The sequence below is a fragment of the Tenrec ecaudatus genome, chromosome 2 (genome assembly GCF_050624435.1).
Source record: "Tenrec ecaudatus isolate mTenEca1 chromosome 2, mTenEca1.hap1, whole genome shotgun sequence".
In the NCBI taxonomy this organism is placed as follows: Eukaryota; Metazoa; Chordata; class Mammalia; order Afrosoricida; family Tenrecidae; genus Tenrec; species Tenrec ecaudatus.
Window position 1 is genome coordinate 119,497,258 of NC_134531.1, and position 12,026 is coordinate 119,509,283.

At 40.6% G+C, this 12,026-nt stretch overlaps 1 pseudogene; it reads right to left on the reverse strand.

Annotated features, from left to right (window-relative positions):
- Nucleotides 1-6,742: 6,742 nt before the first annotated feature.
- On the reverse strand, nt 6,743-7,585 carry LOC142440083 (nucleic acid dioxygenase ALKBH1-like; annotated as a pseudogene).
- Nucleotides 7,586-12,026: the final 4,441 nt, after the last annotated feature.

Genomic DNA, 12,026 nt, shown 5'->3' on the forward strand with positions numbered 1-12,026 from the left:
AGTTGCAATATTTAAAGATTCTATGGCAAAATTATTTAATGATGCAGAAAGTGTCAAAAGAAGATGGTTGAATACACGGTCAGTGTACGAAAAAGAATTACTCAACATTCCATCATTTCAGGATGTAGCATATGAGCAAGAATTAATGGTACTGAAGGAAGAAGTTCAAGCTGCACTGAAGGCAATGGCCAAGAATAAGGCTTCAGGAATTGCTGGAATTCACATTGAAATGTTTAAGCAAGTTGATGAAGGACTTGAAGTACTCTCTTATCTATGTCAGGAAATTTGTAAGACCATCACTTGGCCAACTGACTGGAAGAGATTTATATTAGTACCTATTCCAAAAATAGGTAGCCCAATAGAATGTTCAAACTATAGAGCAAAAGTACTGATATCACATGCAAGTAACATTTTGCTGAAAATCACCCAACAATAGTTGCAGCAGTACATTGACAGGGACTACTAGATGTGCAGGTCAGATTTAGAAGAAGACGTGGAACACGGGGTATCATTGTTGATATCAGATGAATCTTTAGTGAAAGCAGAGAATGCCAGAATAATGCTTAATTGTAGTTTATTGATTATGCCAAGGCATTCAAATGTGTGGGTTATAACCAACTCTGGATAAACTTGAGAATTGGAATTCCCAAACACTTTATTGTGTTCTTGTCGAACTTGTATATAGATCAAGAGGCAACTGTGCAAACAGAAGAAGGGAATACTGCTTGTTTTTAAATCAGGAAAGATGTGGGTCAGGGCCGTATATTCTTACCATATTTGTTCAAGCTGTATACTGACCAAATAATCAAAGACATTGTATTATATGAAGTAGGATGTGACATCTGGATTATAGGAAGGCTTATTAACAACTATAAATATGCAGATGACACACTTTGCTTGTTGAAAGTGAGGAGGAGTTGAAGTACCTAAAGCAGCAGAACAAGGATTACAACTCAACATAAAGAAGACTGAAATCCTCACCCTGGGACCAATAGGTAGCATCATGATAAATGGAGCAAAGGTTGAAAGTTGTCAAGGATTCTGTCTTGCTTGGATCCGTAATCAATGCTCATGAAAGCAGCAGTCAAGAAATCAATAGATGCTTTGAATGCAGTGAATTCGTTACAAGTATTGAAAAGCAAGGATACTACTTTGAAGATTAAGTTGCATTTGACCCAATCCATGATATTCTCAAGTTGAACATTGAATAAAAAAGAAAATTTGATGCATCTGAATTGGGGTGGTAGAGAAGAATATTGAAATTACTGTGGGTTGCTAAAAGAACAAACCGATTTATATTGAAAAAATTGCAGCCAGAGTGGTCCTTAGAGACAAGGATCATGTGACTTTGTCTTACATATTTTGGATGTAATTAATTTGGCTGAATGAATTCAGAAGTCTACTGAACACAATGAAGGCTATATATACATAAAGTTGTGAAAAATTATGTGTGACCTTGAGGTACACAAGAGGAAGAATATTTCAACTCCAAACCAGCCCAAAGTTGATTTCTATAAAATTGAGATGAGTCATGCCTCTACCCTCCAACTTTCTTTATCCTATTCTGACACCATCTGTCCCTCCCACTGCATTCGACTTCTTTTCCTGGATTCAATAGTCCATTGCAACGGACACATGAAACTCACAGACACTACTCTCTGTTGTGGGCATTTATAGCAGTTATCATTTCACAAGGCAAAATCAGAAAACATTAAAAATTCAGTCTATTTTTCTAAAGCAAATCTTACCATCCATATCAGTAGGCACATAGTTCTCTGGTCATAAATTTTTCAGCTACATTGCTCCGTGGCCTCTGTTTACTCTCAGTAAAGGATATGATGCTTGATTAGCACTGATATCAACCAATCAGATTCCTAGGCAAGACATTCAGCTTTTCTCAGTCCATAGACTGAAAAGCCCAGTGTCCTGTCTCACATATATAGTCTCTATACTGTACCCTCTGGGGCCATGGTGATTGCATCCACTTTATCTAGGATTCCCATCTTGAATGGCTGGTGTCTCCTTTGCCTTAATGGTATAGGAATCTGTCTCATCCTGCTTCTAAGATGGAATAACATATGGAGAGGAATGGAGTTCCTGACCATTCTCCTCCTCAGAGTTTTCTACATTTTATTTATAACTCTGCTTTAGGCCGGGTTGACTTGAGAACTAAATCCAGTGACACTCATATATATGTATGAAAGAACAGTATATAAAGAAGTAATTATGCATCAATAAAACAGCCAAGTCAGTAAGTCTGATACCAGTCCATAAATCCCTTTTCGGACTCCCTCAGCCACATGCAATAATACAGAATGCAGGAATATCACAGACTATTGGGTGCAAAGTCTTGTATATCCACTGGTGGTGCTGAATGTTTCACAGGGCTCTGGCAGCAATCAGGGCCACCCATCAGGCAGGTGAAGGCAGAGAGAGAGAGACAGACAGAGAAACACACACACACACACAGAGAGAGAGAGAGAGAGAGAGAGAGAGAGAGAGGACTGCAGAGAGTCATTTATATTGGTCTCACCTCCAAAAGAAGTCACCAAGCTGTGACCTAATTGATAGACTAAACTCCTCAAGTATATTCTTGCAGGTACCGTGGTGGCACACAAACTATCACAAATTCACTAAAGCACTGGGCGATATTGTCAAAGACTATGGACATAAACACCATATCAAGTAATGTCACCTCAGCACATACAAATACATAAGATAGAGATCATAGAAGGGTTTTTTTAATAACATTTTATTCAACAAGTATTTCTTGAGCAACTACTATTCCAGGTCACTTGGGTACATCAGGGTGAAGAAACAGACAAAGCCATGGCCTTTCATATAGTTTACATCTAGTGTAATACACACAAGCATAATAAAGAATTATGACACGCATTAGAACAAGGCAAATGACATGACAAAATGAAAAAGTAGAGCAGGGTAAGCGGATGGGAATTTGATCAGCATAAAAGAGGTATATTATGAATATAAGAATGGAATCAAATTTGAAGAGATGAAAGACCTCATCAAAATGATGTCCGAGGTGATGCAATCCCTGGAAGATGGACTGATACGGAGCTGGGATATGCATGGGAATGTGAGGATAGATAGCAAGAAGGCCGGTGTGTCTAGAGAAGAGTGATACTGAGCTGACATAGGGGGCCAGTGTATATTGATTTTCATAGGCCAGTAAAAATTTGACTCTCTCTTCTTTCTGCTCTCACTTTAGAGTGATACCTTGGTGTTCATCCAGAACCTACTGACATCTCTGCGACCACTCTTTTGAATGCAGTTTTAAGTAAGTACCAAGCCAAGATTGTTATCAGTTGATTCTAATGCATAACGACTCTATAGGACAGAGTAGAACTAACCTGCATGGTTTCAAAGGCTCTGAATCTTTATAGAAGCAGACTGCCATCTCTTTCTCCCGAGCAGCAACTGGTAAATCCAAATTGTTAACCTTTTGGTTGGTTACTGAACTCTTTATCATGGGACTGTGCCACCTGGTCTCCTTTTAGACTTTGCAAGAATTAATGGTCCCTGACATTAATAAAAATGTTGTTTTTCTTTTAATGTTGCCGGGGGCGGGGAGAACACAGATATTTTCCTCAGGCTGGAGTGGGTGGGGGTAGATCAGATAGAGAATTCAGGTAAAAACAAACTGGTCAGCATTGTTTTGTCCACGAAACCTTGGCACGATGGGCCCAAAGTTGCATCCTGTAGGGAGTATCTACAGGTCTCACAGGCTAGCCGAATGGGAGGTGTTGCCTGCGGTCACTCAGCTGCTGTCTCTGCTCTTCAGGCAACTCAACGTTAGGGAGCTTCATTTCTCAGATAGCATCTCAAATCTGAAGAGGTCCTAAATCCAAAGTATGGAAAATAATTTCCTTTACCTGAGCCCATGCCCTGCAGTTACACAGCTGCACAGGCTTTGGCATCTTTTTTCCTAATTTTCCAGGTTGTCCTCAGAAGCTCAAGGCAAATTTCAAATCGAATATCTATTTTTAATCTTTAACTAAACCCCATAATCACTAGCACATTCCCCAATGGCCAATTTAACTTTCCCACGAGTCAACTATTGTTGAGTGAAGTTGCCTTTCCAAAAGAATGTGGAATATATTTATTTCTTAAAACAGATTGGAAATGCAAGTGTGCAGGGTTGTTGCCTAAATATAGCGCTGTGGATCTACACCCAAAACAGGTAGAAAAGTAAAACCAAAAAGGAAGGATGCACTTAGAATTTCTTTCCATAGTTACCAGGTGTCCACACAGAAGTGATTCCTAAACGCACGAGGTATCTAGTTGCTTCTCTGGTGTCATTGGCTATGTGGATTTAGGTACATTATCTCTCTAAACCTCGCATGGCTTAATTTAAAAATCAGGCATGTGTTCGTAGAGTTGTAATTTGCTTTTTTGCTAGCCAGTTTTATGCTGCACGATGTTAGCCTTTTGGGGAGGAGTCTCTAGGAAGTGCTACTAAATGAAAGGTTAGCTGTTCAGATCCTCCTGGAAGCACATTGGGAGAAAGTCATGAATATCTGATTTTGAAAGGTTGAAGCCAAGAAAACTTTATGAGACACAGTTCTACTCTGGTAACACGGGGTCACCAGGAATAGGAATGGACTCTTTGGTAAGTTGATTTTTATAACTCTCTGAACTGCTGGCTAACTTGGGATCTCATACTGTCTGTCTGTCTGTCTGTCTGTCTGTCTCTGGCCTCATGTTTGTTTTGTTTTTGTTTTTTCATTTCATTGTGAATTGGATGAGGGTTTATAGAGTGAAACAGTTTTCCATTCAACAATTAAAACACATTTTGTACCATCTTGTCTACTGAAATCCACACAACGAAACATATCTGATCCAGCTCTGTCCCTATGGTTTTTATTCCCATTCATCCTTCTTTTCTAACCTTTCTGAAATTTGTTCTTGGGTAAATACTGCCCCTTTCATCTCAAATGGTCGGCTGTTCCAAGTTGTCCATATTTACCTGGTGTTATTCTCTGACCTCTCATCCTCATTGTCTGTGGTTTGGCTGAAGGGTGACGAATGGTCACAATCTCAGGGCTTCCACCAATCTCTATCTATACAGTAAGCCTGGCCATTTTCATGATCCTGAGGCTTTCTTTTGCTTTGTTAAACAAAGAGGTAAAATCTGGATAGTAAAAATCTTTTGTGGATGAAAAAACATATTTTCCTTAGTACATGATGATCTAACAGTTGTTTGTGTGACTTGCTCCTGAAGTCCTGCCACTTATTACTGCAAGCTGCTCATCTGTGGAGGTTCTCTGACCATGAAGTAAGTTTGCCAGATACATCTGTACAGTATTAAATGTGTGGGAACACAGTGAACACTCTTAGAATAACTAAGAGAACAAAATGACTAGCTTTTCATAGCTGGGTGTTGGCTCATAGAATCAACTTTGAGACTTGAATAATGTTAATTATCTGTGTTGTTTGTGTATTCACATAATAAATGCAAAAGCTGTTATACTTTAGGATCTGGAACTGAGAGAACAGGCAAGTAATGCAATTACAAATGTTGAGTCCACAGCCATGGAGTTGTTTAGAGTCTCACTATTTCCTTTGATTATTTACTTGGCCAATATTATTAACATTGTTTTTATTTCTTGGCGAAGACTAAGAAAAACATAGATCATATTTTTAATATAGACAATTTGTTTTTAGAATTTTATTTAGCTAATTGTTCCCTAGAAGGAATAACAACTTAGAATCTTTTTCTTCCTATTGTTTTCTTTCAGACAGTACAGTTTACAATATAGTTTCTTCAACTATACACATGGCTTTAGAAATATCTTCTCAAGATAAGATATAATAATTATTTATAAACTATCAAGGGACCAGGGGTGGGATCGGGGAGGGAGGAGGATGGGGGGAAAAAAGGGAAACCGAGCTGATTCCAGGAACCCAAGTGGAAGGTGAATTATGAGAATTACGAGTGCAACGAATGTATAAGGGTGCTTTGCTCAATTAATGTATGTACAGACTGTGATAAGAGCCTTATGAGCCCCAATAAAGAGATTTTTTTTATTGATTGATTGATTTAATTAAAAACCCCTGTAAGTTTACTCATGGAGAAACAAGCGACAGAACACTTTTACGGCCTTTGCAGCGCAACCATTACAACTGCATTAAGAGCCAACCGGGAGAGTTCCGAGACCTCAAAGACACGTGGAGAAGCCGCTGTTCCCATGCTTAGATCACCATCACAGTGACCTTCCAGGTGGGAAAGACAGATGCGATGACCTTCTTTTCTAAGGGAGGGGTTTTCCAGGTCCACCAGGGTCAGAAGAGACTCAAGGGAAAATCAGAGGATGCCCTAAGGAGTTAAGACTTCGGGAGTATTGGCGGGTTCAAAGAACCACAAGCTGCCATATGCAATGGAGGGAGTGAGTCTAGGTGCCCATTCACAGCTGGGTAAATCTGAGGTACTTGGATGCCACGGACACCCACCTCTCCCTCAGAGACAGGGCAGGGGCTGAGACTAGGGAAGTTTATATCTCCCTGGACTTTTCCACACTCATGAAGAGCCAATACTAAACTAGACCAGACAATGGGGACCACTTTGGGCAAAGTAGTTAATCTCCTATATGCAGGATGAGTCACAAGGCAACAGTGTGAGGTTTCCGGCTGCTTTTGGCTTGTCTCGGTGCTGAAGTCCATCGCTACATAAAACAGGTGTTTCCGTAAGATCGACGGAATAATACAGCAGTGTCTCTGAGCCTCAGCTGTCAGGGTCCAGCCGGACCCGTTTCCCGTGCGTGATTTTGTCTTTCAGATGGCAGATCCCTTCCTGGGCGATGTCTCGCTCGTTCTCCCCCGGGGCTTCCACAGGGAAGTCCTGGTCTGTGGCCACTACCTGTCGGACTGTCATGTTAACCCGCGCCGTTTTCAGGTAGCTGGCACACAGCTGCCGGTCCTCCACAGAACAGGGCTGGACCACGGTGTCTCTCGGGAGATAAGCGGGGAGCGGGGCCTCCAGGCAGAGATGCAGACTGTCCTCCTGAGTGCTGGGAAGAACCCGAGGGACTGCGTGATTTAGCAGGCGGCTGGAACCAGACATCACCATGATGTCACCGCTGTGCATAAACATGGCTGTAGGGGCTTCATCTCTTCTGAGGCCACCCAGGAGAAAGATGGCAGACTGTCCAAAGCTGAACGATAGGAGGGGTTTGGAGTGGTCGAGCTCCGACCTGTCCACGTGGATGCCCAAGGTGGAGTCTAAACGGTAGTAATGCAGGATGCCGGCCTCAGCCTGGAAGCCCTGAAACCCACAGGCAGCGGCCACTTGCTCTTACTGTCCCAGTTATAATGGTAACCTAAGGTCACCCAGCGCTGTTTCTCTAGCAAGCTTCGAGGTCTCCGCTTAGTCACTTCCTTACACCTGGGGGACCCCGGGGCGCGCACCCTGGGCCGTGGGGGCTGCCGAGAAGTCGATGACCCCTCCCAGGTCCGCCGTCCCGGGGCAGCTCTGCCGGTAGAAGCGGAAGAGTTTCCTGAAGGCGTCCTCCCCCGGCTCTGCGGTCAGCGTCGCCGCCGAGCCCAAGGCTGCCGCCATCTTGCCCATCTCGCCGCCGACCTTCGGCCCCCAATAAAAAGATTAAAAAAAAAAAAAAGAAATATCTTCTCACTTTACTTTTAATATCATAGTTGTTGCCCTTTGGGCAGAATCACATTGTCCTCCAGTGTTCCTTTTCTTTTTCTTTCTTACTAATAGATTTCTGCTGATCATATAGTTGGCTACCCTTCTTTGCAGCTAGAGGACTCCCGTGACTAAATTATGACTCGGGAGGGAGAAGTGGAACAGTTTGGGGTCATGCTCCTGAGAGTGGACCCTTGGTGTTGTAGTGATTAAGTACATGACTGATATACAAAGGTTGTTGGTTGGAAACATGCAGTGGTGGGATTCTAATAATTTAGCAACCAGTTCACTGCCCTAATGACTATTTTAAGTATGAAAATATATACAAAAGGCAGTTTATTATTTAATGCAGTTAATAGTTAAATAAGAACAATAAAAGAGGCACACAATACTAGATTGTGTTATAAGAATTTCAAAATATTAATTAAAAATTAAATAACACTTGAAAACAATACAATTATTATTTATGATGTTCCCATATTGCTTCTTGATTGTGTCCTCACTTACAATATTACTCAAGCATCATTGGCTGTGTAATTTATCCTTAACCATCTTTTCACTGTAGGAGTAGAATCTCATTCCTTTTGAAGTAGGCCAACTAGAGAATAGCCATTGTGTCTGACATATCAGAAAAAAGAGACTTCTCTTCTGTGAATATATTATGTGGATTTTTGAAAACCCATTTCCATTACTACTTAACTTATAGCAATAGTTCTGAAAATATTTTTAGATCATTGAACAGTTTCAGGAATTGCAAAACCCACTCATCATATCTTGTGGGAATTTGGGGCATAACACAAATTTGAATCTTAGGAGAATGAGTCAATTTCTGGTTGTTTGGTACTTTTTCTCTACATTATATGTTTGTTTACTGAAGTAACAAGCGAAAGGGAATAAAAATGTAGTATTTCATCAAAAGTATAATGTGCACTATGAAATGAATTTATCAATATCATTAGCAAAGTTCTAAGTTTTTATACCTATGGATGGAATGAACATTATTATAAACGCTTAGACTATACTGTTGTACAGAGGAACTTAGTAAGTAAGGAATATACATTTGTGATTTCCACTTTGGGTGGCTGGCTGCCCAGCCACCCACCTCAAGGAGAACCCTGATTACAAGAGCCATTTTAACCAGTTTGTGGAACTCAACAAAAAATCAGGGATCAGTTTTGCCAAACAGGTGCAAACCAGCTGAATCTCACCACTGGAACCATGGGAGAGAGGTGTAGCGATTTCCCTTTCCAAAAATTTACTACCTTGGAAAATCTATAGGACAGTTCTATCTGTTGTATCTAGTTGCTATAAGTCATAATCCACTCGGTAGGAATGTGTTTGATGTTTGTTCTTAAAACGGTTAGGCAGATACTTTGTTGTATTATTGCTGCTGCTGCTTCTGGCTGGAGCATAATGAAAACCTAGCATTCCTCCTTGAATCCAGAGATGCTAACTAAAAGTTACAATGGCAGATGTAGCAAATAAGTCCTGAATATCTATCCTGGAATGATAACACAAAAAAGAATGCACTTTCATGTTGTATTTTATGAATTCTTTGTTACAGAAGCTTAATGAGTAGCTTTCCTTGCTAACACAATTTTTCCTAAAGGTCTGGGTGATAAAGATGGCATATGGAATCAGCAAACGGTCTTATTCTGCACACATAAAACTGCACCTTTCTTCCTGCTGCCACTCTCCTGAATTGTTGCCATGTAGGTCTGTGTGTGCAGCTTGCATCTCACTTTGAACAGTGCCCTTCTGAGCCTAGGTATCCTGTTTCTGGACTCCACGGGTTCCATCACTTTCAACAATAGAACAAGTTATCTCTTCAATAGTTATACTTTGAGATTCCTTACTATATGTTTTCTTGAAGAACTTGTCACAGGTTTACACAGACTTGCCATGTTGTTATCATGCACCATCCAGATGATCCTAACTCATACTTATGATAAACAATAGCAACAAAAGGACAATGGCAATGATAAAGCACTTCCAATCAATAGATTGTGACTCAAGAGTGACTTAGAGTACTCAGTAGAACTGTCCCATAAGGGTGACAAGACTGTATAGTCTTTTCAGGTGCTGGCTGCTACAAGTATAGCTGGTAGGTTTGAATTGTTAATCTTTGGGTCAGCAGTTAGCTAGCCACATAATCACTGTGCAGCAAGTGGTCCTTTCTATTTATCATAGAACTCCCGAATTTCTGCTATAAACCTTGCTCATTGTCCCCCAAATTTGTATTCACTGCATATACTAATTGTCCATTTATGGAGTTTTCATTATATACAAAGAACATGTTCATGTCTTCTTTCCTGGAATAAATATGCAAAATATTAAATTAAAATAACTAAATATTTTAACTGCATATTGAACACTATCCATTCGACAAATCTTGATTTTCCTGAAGTTAACTGGTTTATCATATTTCTTAGAAGAGTTGGACCAGTTATTATATTTATTTTTCTTAATATTATAAAATACTATAAAATAAATATGACTATGTATTTTGTTGCATAAAATGGAAGTGCTTTATATATCCACATTCATGTAAAATAAAACTTGTGCAAGATATATCTATGTCTCTATACCTTAGCTGAAGAAATGAGACATTGAAGAGGGAGTCAAGATGGTGTCCAGGCAGATAACCTGTGCGGCACTCCTGCTGTGAGACCAGAAAATTAAGAGGTAAGGAGGTCAATACTGGGAAGTTGGGTGATAAAGATAGATTCTGGTACTAGGGTCTGGTTCAGACCTCCCTCTTTGATTTTCACCCTTGAAGCAATTTGACAACTAGCTCAAATGCTCTAAGTTCACTACATCTGTCTGTGGATTCTTCTAATCCCTCACCAGGTCCAACAAGGTGGTGCCTGTGACACTTTCCTGTGCCCTAGACCCAGAGAGAGCAATAATTTCCCCAGGCTGCTGCTTAAAAGTGCTCATAATCCCAGGTTTACAGAAAGCCTCTGAGAGCTAGACACAAGACATCACACTAGAGTTCCCCACAATGGTTCCTTCCTGCACCTGTAGCCTAGAGCTTTGCAACTCCACCCCCCCAGCCAGAAACAGAGTGATGCCATTGGCCACCCCTTTTCTGCTTCCCCCCAACTCCATGCCTGCCAGCATGGGTAACGAGAGATAATTGGACAACAATTTGCAGCAATTGAATCACCACTAGGATATTTGCATGTAACAGAATGCAATCCCCCAGAGCACAACCAGATAGAGATGAGAGTGACACAGGATTGTAGCCAGGGGTGAATTCAGATCCAGTGAACCCAAAACCATTCTGGTAAGCTGATCTTACTTCCCCGGGGGACAGAACAATACAAGGGCACCGCTCAAACCCATTATAAAAAGGGAAAAATATTTAAAATGCTTTCAATTCATCTATGGTGCTTTCTGTAACTTGAATGTAAGTCTGAAGAATTCTGTCCATTAACATACCATTAACATAGCAAGGTAGTCAGAACACTAATCTCCAAAGCACAGCCTATGATTTTAAGATAAAAAACCCAAACAGGAAAAGACAATAGGTGCTGATAGCCACAGCACAAGGCAGAAACTGGCTCTACCTCTTTTGGGCTTCACCGAGTGTCTTTAGCCTGCCAAACTAGCTATTAAGATAGATGGCGAAGTAAGAGTCTTCCAGACACAAGGAAAACTCAAAGATTATGCCATAAAATACTCAAGTATGCAGAAATTTTTTGCCCACTCACTATGGTCAGCACAGCAACATACACCAAGTACAAGCCGAAACCACCATATAGCCCAACTGCAGCCAGAAGCCAATGTGCAGAAAACAATTACAAAGATAACTGTGCCTTGGAGGGTAAAGAAGGCAAGAATGATGCCCTCTCCCCCAAATATACAACACACTGATATGAAAAGAGATAGGAAAACACCTAACACAAAAGGTACTAGATGACAGCAATGAATCCACAGATGGTGATGATAACTGATATCAATGGCCTCAACTTGCCCATTAAATGAAAAAGGTTAGCAGACTGGCTCAGAAACCTAAACCCATCAATCTGTTGCCTGCAGGACACATCTTAAGATCACAAAAAAAAAAAAAAAGATTAAGAATAAAAAGCTGGCAGAAAATATACCAGCCATCTGGCAACGTTAAAAGAGCAGGAGTTGCAATCCTAATCTCTGAAAAAATTTCCCTCAAGGTGAAAACCAGAATAGGAAACAATGCTCAAAGGATCAGAAGGCCAGGCACTGGTGAGCATAATAAATATATATGAGCCTAGCAGGAGACCCACAAAATTCATCAAACAAACTATTCAAAAGATGAAAATGAAATCACAGATTCAACAATTACAGTAGGTGACTTTAAAACACCAACATCAGGAAAAGATAG